Source organism: Plecotus auritus, assembly GCF_963455305.1.
Source record: "Plecotus auritus genome assembly, chromosome: 5".
Taxonomy (NCBI): Eukaryota; Metazoa; Chordata; class Mammalia; order Chiroptera; family Vespertilionidae; genus Plecotus; species Plecotus auritus.
The window spans coordinates 178,730,895-178,740,617 of record NC_137776.1 but is presented as its reverse complement, the minus strand read 5'-3'; the positions used below and the strand labels follow the sequence as shown (position 1 = coordinate 178,740,617).

At 43.7% G+C, this 9,723-nt stretch overlaps 1 protein-coding gene across 7 annotated transcripts in view; it reads left to right on the top strand.

The window, feature by feature from the left end:
• The first annotated feature begins 5,362 nt into the window (after positions 1–5,362).
• The window catches only part of MAPKAP1 (MAPK associated protein 1), a 197,901-nt gene continuing 193,540 nt past the window's right edge, over positions 5,363–9,723 (top strand). Inside the window, exons 1-2 of one of the 7 annotated variants that reach the window (XM_080669694.1) lie at positions 5,363–5,625; positions 7,320–7,381. The gene's annotated coding sequence lies outside the window, so the exon portion shown is untranslated. Of the gene's footprint in view, positions 5,802–7,319; positions 7,382–9,723 lie in introns of all 7 variants that reach the window. The other 6 variants (XM_080669697.1, XM_080669695.1, XM_080669699.1 and 3 more) reach the window with 6 other exon arrangements.

Genomic DNA, 9,723 nt, shown 5'->3' with positions numbered 1-9,723 from the left:
CACACAGCACTAGCTACCTTTAAAGCAAGGAAAGATACTATTAGAAGATGGTTACAGGGCCTGGATTTGGGACAGGGACTACATTTATATATAAATATAGCCAGAGAGATACTAAATACCAACCAGATGTTTCATTTTCAACCCAAGTGTCTAAAAAAGGATATTCACCAGAAATAATATTCAGCACAAAAACACAAAAGCTCCATGAATCTCTGTGGAGCTCCCAGAGCAGATCTGTACTTAAATACTATCAGTAAAGTGTTATCTTTAAGGTTTTCGGGTTGCACCCACAAACTCACCTCACTATAAGCAATACATACATTTACTTTAAAAAATTCTTCTCATTGCAATATTATTTTAATTTGAAAAAATATTCTATTTCTCTGAAACTGTGCACTTCTTGGGAGCTTCTTGAAAACAGTTTGAATGAATACCTTAATCAATAAAGAAATTAAAAATAAATAAATAAATAAAATAAAATAGTTTGAATGGATTTTTGACACCTGATTTACTGTTACCCTGAAATTGCTTTGTACCATAAGAATATAAATGCCTATGTTTTCCCTATGGGAGGAAAAATATATTTCAAAAGTAGAGGAAACAAAACAAACAAACAAACAAAAAAGTAGAGGAAACCAACATTGGGAAAATAGCAGGGAAACATATTCACACACATAAAATATTAAGAACACACATTTGCAGAGAAACTCGAAGATACCTCCATTCCACCGCTCTGGAGGGGCTTGCAAGGGTTATTTTCATCTTATTACGTTTCCTCTCAGCTTGTTGTCATAGGCTTGGCAAAGTGGTATTTTCCACGTGCAAATTCTGCTCATACAAAACACCATTTCCAATTGCTTCATTTCAAGTGCATGTTTTGAGCAGCTTTTCATTTAACAAGCATTTTACCAAGAGCTTATGTTATTTTAAGTTTTTTTTTTATTTTTTTTTAATATATATTTTATTGATTTTTTACAAAGAGGAAGGGAGAGGGATAGAGAGTTAGAAACATTGATGAGAGAGAAACATTGATCAGCTGCCTCCTGCACACCCCCTACTGGGTATGTGCCCACAACCAAGGTACATGCCCTTGACCGGAATCGAACCTGGGACCCTTGAGTCCGCAGGCTGACGCTCTATCCACTGAGCCAAACCGGTTAGGGCTATTTTAAGGCTTTCGTATATAAAAAGAAATAAGGAGCATCCCCTTCCTTACGTCCTGTCAGGAAGACGGAAGTATACTGAAAGAACAACAGAAAATGTGAGAGATGTTGAGCACAGAGAATGACGCTCTTCAGGTGGCCTACTAGGAAGAGGTGATCTGGAAAGCTTCCTGGAGGAAGCACTATATGAATTGGGTCTTCAAGAATAAAAAGAATATATTTAAGAAATGATTAAAATGGCATATATATGTATATACATATGTAAAATGAAAATATTTCTTAAAGCACATTGGGGCTTATCCTTTTAGAATATTGCCCCTACGTTTTGTAGAAACCTAAGATAGTCACTAGAGAGGCTACAAGAGAAAAGCCAAGGAGCCCTGCCCAACATCTCCAGGCACCATAGACCTTGCAACCATATTAGCTGCCATCTGACTGAATGTCTAGACTGGCAGAAGAACAACCCACCAACCCACAAAACCTTGAGAAATAATACATGGTGTTGTTTTAAGCCACTAAACAGAATGAGGAGGAAGAGGGGAAGGAGGAGGAGGAGGAGGAGGAGGAGGAGGAGGAGGAGGAGGAGGAGGAGGAGGAGGAGGGGGAGGAGGGAGAGGAGGAAGAGGAGGGGGGCAAGGGGCAGGAGGGGCAGGAGGAGGGGGGAGAAGGAGAAAAGGAATTTACTCAGTGGAGAGGGAAAGGGCAATTAAGGTTTGAGCAGGAATTGAGGAAACCTGGAAGAGGGAAATGAGATATAGAGGAGGCAAATCACTTGCTGAAGGCCACACAGCTAGTAGGTAGTAGGTGTTTTGAACCTCTATCCATTGTCCCAGTTCTAGTCCTGGGAACCACAAGAAAAGGAACCTCCATCCCTTCCCAGGTCTCCTTTCCAAATTGGAGCTGAAGTCTATGAAACCTGATTGTCATAGGTATGCTGAGGTTTCAGCCCCTCTGCCCTCTGGTCTGTTGGAGTCCCCCTTCAGGCCCTGGCCCAGCACAATCAGTGTGCTGTAAAAATATAATTTTTCTCTGTGTGTCAGCTGCTAGGGTCCTCCCCCATGCACCCCTGGGTTGGGAGATAGGTCATTGTATGCTTTGCTTTTTGTTGTTGTTGTTGTTAATCCTTGCCCGAGTATACTTTGTCCACTGATTGTTTTTGTTGTTGTTGTTTTAAGAGAGTGGAAAGGAAGGAGGTTGGGCAAGGGCGAGGGCGAAACATTGGTGGGAGAGAACACATCAATTGATTGCCTTCCGCACATGCCCCTACTGGGGCCAGGGATACAACCCACAACGTAGGTATGTGCCTTGGACCGGGAATCAAACCTGAGACGCTTTGCTGCTCAGGCCAGTACTCTAACCACTGAGAAACATGGGCCAGGGCTGCTTTGCTTCTTAATGTCATTTCAACTGTCTGATACAATTCCTACTTTTTGGAAGCTAAGCCATACAGTTAGCCCACCCTCTCTCCTCCTCATCTATCTCCCTCCCTCAGTTGCAGAATGGCTTGGGAAGCACCCATTTCTTTTTCACCTCATATCCATCCCTCTTCCTAGGAGCTCTTGATGTCCACGGTGGCATCTCAGTCCCTTGACCATCTCATCTCCAATTCTATTTCAGCCAGGACCCCACTCTCACATGGCTCTTCATCTGAGGTTATTCACTGAGCCATCCATCTCTGACGATAACCTCCATCTTTCTGCCTTGCTCCATCATTGACTCCCATTACACCCATTCCAGGACCTTCGGGTCAGTGACACGAACCTTTCTGGAATTCTGTGGCCCTTTGTTTAAGGCACTCTTAAAAGCTGAGATCTTAAACTCCTCGACTCCATCTCACCTGTCTGGCAAAACTCCTTCCTTGAATTAAAGCAATTGCTCACCCTTTGTGTGCCTTTCTCTTGACTATGTAAACTACAGAAAAGTCACACAAAGCATTATATTAGTATCACCATAAATTCAGTCTCTATTCTCAATGGGGCCCTCAACCATGTCTTTGAAATTTTACATTTCCCTGCACTCCAACTTACCACAACAACATAGTCAAATTTAACTATAAGCTTCATGAAGCTGGAGTCCCTGCCTTGTTTTTCACCACTGAATCTCTGGGAAAGGTTTAATCTACAGGCACTCAATAAGTACTTGCTTACTGACTAAGGTGCAGTAATAGTGGTAAGCATTTTATATAAATATTAGAGGCCTGGTGCACGAAATTCGTGCACTGGGAGGGGTTGTCCTTCAGCCCAGCCTGCACCCTCTCCAATCTGGGACCCCTCGGGGGATGTCTGACTGCTGGTTTAGCCCCCTAACTGCTCCCCTGCTGGCCCAATCACACCCAACTGCCCTCCCCTGCTGGCCATCTTGTGACAACGTGGGGGTGGCCATCTTGTGACATGAGGGTGTGAGGGTCAATTTGCATATTACCTCTTTATTATATAGGATTAGTAAATGTTATTAGCTTTATACTGAGCTCTATTCTATGTGAGTTATATGTATTAGCTCATTTAATCCTCACAGAAACCCAATGGGGTTAGTTAGGACTTCTGTCATTCCCATTTTACAGATAAGGAATTTTAGAGCAGCAGCTTGGAAAGATGACGTCACGACATTTGTAAATGGTAGAGTGGATATGCTTAGAGTGTCCAGTTGGGTAGTTTGGGTTTTATGTGAATGAGGGGCAATCAGGTAGCTGTGCTTCAGACTGGAGCTCAAGACAGAAGTGAAAATTAAGATTAATATTTAGGAGGGGTGAAATAATCTGGTGACTCCAGAAAACAGACTATCAAACCGTGTTTACACCCTTTGCTTTGGCAGAGTGCCTCTAACAGGCCCCCAATGGAACTGTGGTGATGTGTATGCAGGGATGCACTTGGGTGTTTAAGGTGCATTTCCCCTCGCTCCCATGAGCTAAAAGATTACTCATTTGAAAATAAGGGTAGATTCATGGTATATATATATATATATATATATATATATATATATATATATATATTTTTTAATATATTTTATTGATTTTTTACAGAGAGGAAGGGAGAGGGATAGAGAGGTAGAAACATCGATGAGAGAGGAACATCGATCAGCTGCCTCCTGCACACCCCCCACTGGGGATGTGCCCGCAACCAAGGTACATGCCCTTGACCAGAATCGAACCCGGGACCCTTGAGTCTGCAGGCAGACGCTCTATCCACTGAGCCAAACCAGTTAGGGCGATTCATGGTATATTTGTTGGTGACTTTAATATTGGGCAAGGATCCCCCTGGGCTGAAATTCAGTCTTGACTTTTCTTTTTCTTGTGCTAAGATGCATTTAAAATTTTGTATTTATTGATGAAGTTGAGAGAGAGAGAGAGAGAGAGAGGGGAAAGGAGAGAGGAGAAAATCGATTTGTTGTTCCACTTACTTACGCATTCATTGGTTGCTTTTTTGTATGTGCCCGGAAGGGGGATGAACCCCCAACCTTTGTGTATGGGGAGGGTGCTCTAACCAACTCAGCTACCCGGCCAGGGCCCTAAGGTGCATTTTTGAAAGAGACTTTCTGGACTCTCTCTCAGGTAGGAGAGATATATCATTGTATTTGAGTTCTTTCCCCTTCAGGTGGCTTCTCCCACTGATTCCTGCTAAGAGAGAGACCCCACAAACCATGAGCCCCTGTTCTCTGTCAGTCCTCATATCTTATGGACACCGCCCTTCAGTTCTTGAGGAAAATTATCACCTCCATTTTACAGATAATAAGAGTAATAGCTAACATTGACTAAGTGTTTATTGTGTCAGGCACTGTGTGTGGGGTTTTTAAAGCATCATCCCGTTTGAGTCTCACCGCAATACCCTCCAACTGGAACTACTGTACCGGTGGGAGGTATCTTGTTTTAGGATGCACAGCCAGTTAGGTCTTTCTGATTCAGAGGCTAAGCTGCCTCATCACTCATTTTTTATGAACTTAAGGCTTTCTCCCATAGAAATGGGGAGAAAGGAGAAGATCCGAAGGAGAACGCTATCATTCATTTCCACCTACCCAAGTCCAGGAGTAGACAGACTCTCAGCACTCTCAGCTAGTCTCTGACCAAGGCCTCACCTGGAGCCAGGAAAGTGGCGCGCATGCGCACGGCTTTCCGTTCGGCCCCGCCCCCCTGGGAGGGCTCCACGCTTCGCTCCCGGCTCTGGGGCTTGCGCACTACGTCCCCAGCCAGCAGCTCCTTCCCAGTCGGGGACTTCCGGTGCACGAGGTGTGGTTCCGGGTCGTGGCGCGACTCGGGGCAACTGAGCTGCTACTCTGCCGGCGGGCGGCGGCGAGCAGTGGGGGCATGAGGGCGAGCCCGGAAAGCGGCAGCTGAGCCGGCCGGGAGGAGCGCCAGTCCCCGAGGTTTCCGAGAGTTCGGGGCTAGGGCCGAGAGGCACAGAGGAGCTGGACCCTCCCCCCAGGAACGTGTCCTGGGCCGCCCGGGCCGGTAGTGTGGCAGCACCTTCAGGTAAAGGTTGCCCCAGCCGCTACCTTACTCGCTCGCTCTCCTGCCAGCCATCTGGAGAGCCTAGCGGCTCCTCACTCCTCTGCGCCCGACGCTGCCTGGCGGGCAGCTTGTCTGGCCGTTGCTCAGGTCTCCCGTGAGCATCCGTTTCCTGGCCCTTTCCAGAACCGGAGGCTGCTGTGAGTCTGACAGCTAGCTGGGTGTGTGATTTGGGGGAGGTGAAGCTAGTGGGTCTGGTAGTGTTGGGGAGGAGTGAGAGGAGGGAGGAGGATGCTATTGGCTCTGGCAGTTTTCTGGCTCCACATTTAGGTGTTCTGATCTTCACAATATGAAAATTAAGTTTTGAAAGCATTGCCTGTGTGGCCTCCGGCTCCTAGCGCCTCCTCTCCATTTGCCACAAAGGGGTAAATGGCCTTGCAGAACTGTTTTTTTCTTGGTGGAGTGCTGCTGTAACTTGGATTCAGCTTTTTCTTTTGGGGAGTGGCAAAGAGTATTCTAAATCTGTTTAAAGTAGAAAAAATGATTATAGCTTAAACAAGAGTATTACTTTAACCTGAGCTCAAAAGGTTGACTCAGAAATTGGTTAAAATTTCAGTCTGAATGAACCCAAGTAGTTTTTTGAAGCCTATGACAGTATCTGGCACTGTGCAAAAAGCATCATGTTGTAAATCAAAACCAGCAAAGTTCAAAACTTCCCCAGGTGTGAATGGTCAAATGGAGACAGGTGTTTATTATAAACATTGGTTCAAACAAAACCAACATGCTCGTTCTGTTTTGACAAGCAAAAGGGGTGGATTCCTAATTTTAAAACCCACTAGAGCAGGAAAAGGGGACACCGTCTTTAATGCTTCATATACAACGAGCCCACGTGAGATGCTCAATAAATGCTGAAAGAGTTCTTGAAGCATTGATCATCGTTTTCAATTTTTTTGGTTTACACACTTGCAAGCTTGCTGGAACCTATGAGGCATGCTGGTGGCCCCTTTTCCATTCAGCTTTGTGCTCATACCTACCTTCAACTAATGTGATCCCATACTGAATTTACATTCCTCTACACCTCCTGACCTGGTGCCTGGCTAAAGTTCCAGCTATGCTTGAAAAGGTCCCCTTCCTAAACGACTCTACCCTGATCCTTTACTCAAGTAGGGCCTCCAGTCATGTTTGTTCTTTTCGTTGTCCCTTGTGTTCTGTAGGACAGTCTCCCTGCCTAGAAGTTCCTCCTTTTCTGTTGTGAGCTATTGAGATGTTACCCAGGGCCCAGCTGAAATTGGCCTCCATCAACCAATTCAGTACCACCCCAGCTGGAAATCATTTCTTTCCTAGAATCCTATAAACACTCATCATATCTATAATTACTTCACTGAGCAAGCATTTACTGAGCATGGATATATACCAGGTACCAGGCCAGACAATGTAGAGGTAAATAAGGCTCAGTCCTTGTAGCAAGGAGCTCAATGTAGTGAGAGAGATAAGGGTTAAATAATTCCAACACCAAGTGATGAGTACACTGTGTGAGCATTCTTTCTGTGATACAGTGATAACATAGAACTGGGGGAGGGGGGTCATTTGTTTTTGCGTAGTGTGCTGTGGCCAGGTAATGCTTCATTATGTGGGGTTAACTAAGCTTTATTATTTACTGTGTACTGGGTATTACATATAGGTTTCTCTTGTTTAATCATTTTAATCTCAATTTACAGATTAGGAAGACTCAGGATAAATTACACAGCTGGTACAAGACAGAGCCAGGATTCAAACCCAGGTCTGTCTGATGCCTACATCTGTGCTTTTTTCATTATGTGTTTTGCCTTCTTTCTCACACCACAGCTCTTAATATCAAGTATATTGAAACAAGTATACTAGAGAAAGAAATATGAGTGTCAAAATTAATGGTATAGATGTTCTTTTAAATGTAGGGAAGACCATGATCTTTCAAAGCAAGAAGGTAGAAGGTGGGTCAGCTCAGCTTTGAATATGAGCAAGGAAAGGATTGTGTAGAGAATAACCATGACCTCTGTATTAGTTTCCTGGTTCCTTCTCTGGCTAGATATGTGATCTTTGGCAAGTTTCTTAATTCTAAGCATTATTTTCCTCAAGTGTGGGTTGGGATAGGGGGATAATATGGACCTCATGGAGTATTGTGAATATGTAATAAGCTAATGTGGATAAAAGGCCTGATTCATGGTAAGGTCTCTGAAACGATTACTGTAAGATGCAAAGGTGCAATGACTGGCATGGTTTTAGAGTGGTTAGTAGACCAGCCTTAAGAAAGCAAGCCATTGCTTCTTTTTAGTGTGGGGATACTGGAAGGTAAAGTTGGAGGGTCACTAGAGGTCCGTGTCAGTGAGGGATTGAGTGTCAGGCAAGAGAGGTAAATTCCAGTTTCTCCTTATAACTTTCCTAGTTAATAAACACTTTGAGGATCTGTGATTCATTCGACAGTGACAGGGAAAATGTTAGACCCTGGGAATGCAAAGAGGCATAACACCAGGTTCCTACTCTGAGGTTGATGACATTCTAGTCGGGGAGACATATTTGTGTGCAGGTGAACTGTTAGTGAAGTACTTTAGGTACAAAGATAGCAATCCCTAAGGATACCAAGGAGGACAAAAGAGGGAACACTGATAATGATAGCTAATGAGCACTTACTATGTGCCAACATTGTGTTAAAAGTACTGTCTCATTTATTTCTGTACCGGAAAGTGTATATTTTACAGATGAGCAAACTAGAGCACAGAGAGATTAAATAAATTCCATGTGTTTATGCCGCTGTTGGGGCTGTGAGTAGAGGGGATTATCTGTTAGACTTTGGTATCTCCACTCTTCTTTGTGGTGTGGATGGGGACCCTTTGAAGAGGCTTCAGAGAAGAGCTAGCCCTTGAGCTGTTTCAGTGAGCTGGTCACTGTGCTGGGCAGTAGGGATGTTGAGGAATGAATGTGGCCCCTGCACTCAAGGAGCTCCTTGCCTCATCTGTGATGTTAAATATATTTCTTTTTAGTGGGGGATTTGCTTTGCTAGTTGACTCATAACTGAGGACTTCAGAAACTATTGTACTTCAGTGGATTTCTAAAGGGTCAGGCTGAGAATTTGCTGGAAGTCTGTTATTCTGATATATAGGCCTTATTGTTAAGAACACAGCAATAGATGCCAATTATATGACAAGGAATTCTGTCACATTATGTTTTTTTTCCCGTAGTAGGTTCCTGTGAGTTTTAAGTTTTTGAGAAGTTTTGACATAAAGGTTAGCTTATTTCAACTTGTGTTAAATTTAAAATAATTATAATTGAGCACTTATGTTCTGGTCATTGTTAAATGTTTTCCCTATACTTCGTTTCCTTCAACCTTCATGATCCTCTGAGATAGGTGATGAATCTTAGTGAATAGGTAGGGTACCCAAGAGTCACATAGCTAGTGAGTGATAATGCCCGAAAAAAAACTGGGCTTTTCAAAAGAGTGAACAAATATTAAGTTAGTTTTCTTTTGAGCGTCTGCCTCAGGAGTCTCCAACTCAAATGCCCATGATGTAATATAGAAAGTAGGCTAGATCTTGATGAACTGGAGGGCATATGTCCAGTCTGAAGATAGCGGTTGGTTGCCAGTTCACTACCTCCCTTATTCCCACCCCCCCACCCCATCCCCCACGGGAGGCAGCTAATACTTGTATCTCACATCAATGTCTCTCTCCCCTTTTCTCTTCCCCTCGGCTCCCCCCTCCTCTTCCTCCCTCCCTTCTAGTCTCTCTGAAAAGCAATGGGAAAATATCCTTAGGTGAAGATTAACAACAACAAAAGAAGATGCTGGAAATCTGGGTTTTAATGTATTTATTTTAATTTTTTTTTAATTTTTATTTTAGGGAGAGGGCCAGAGATATGGGGGAGAGAGAGCGAGAAATGTCTTTGTTTTTCCACTTATTTATGCATTCATTGGTTGATTTTTGTATGTGTTCTGACTGGGGATTGAATCCGCAACCTTGGTGTAGTAGCTTGATGCTCTAACCAGCTGAGCTACCCAGCCAAGTCTGGGTTTTAATATATGTATTTCGTTTTAAAAATTTAGGGACATTTAAAAAATTGCTGTGTGGACTAAAGCACGTTTGTGTGCTG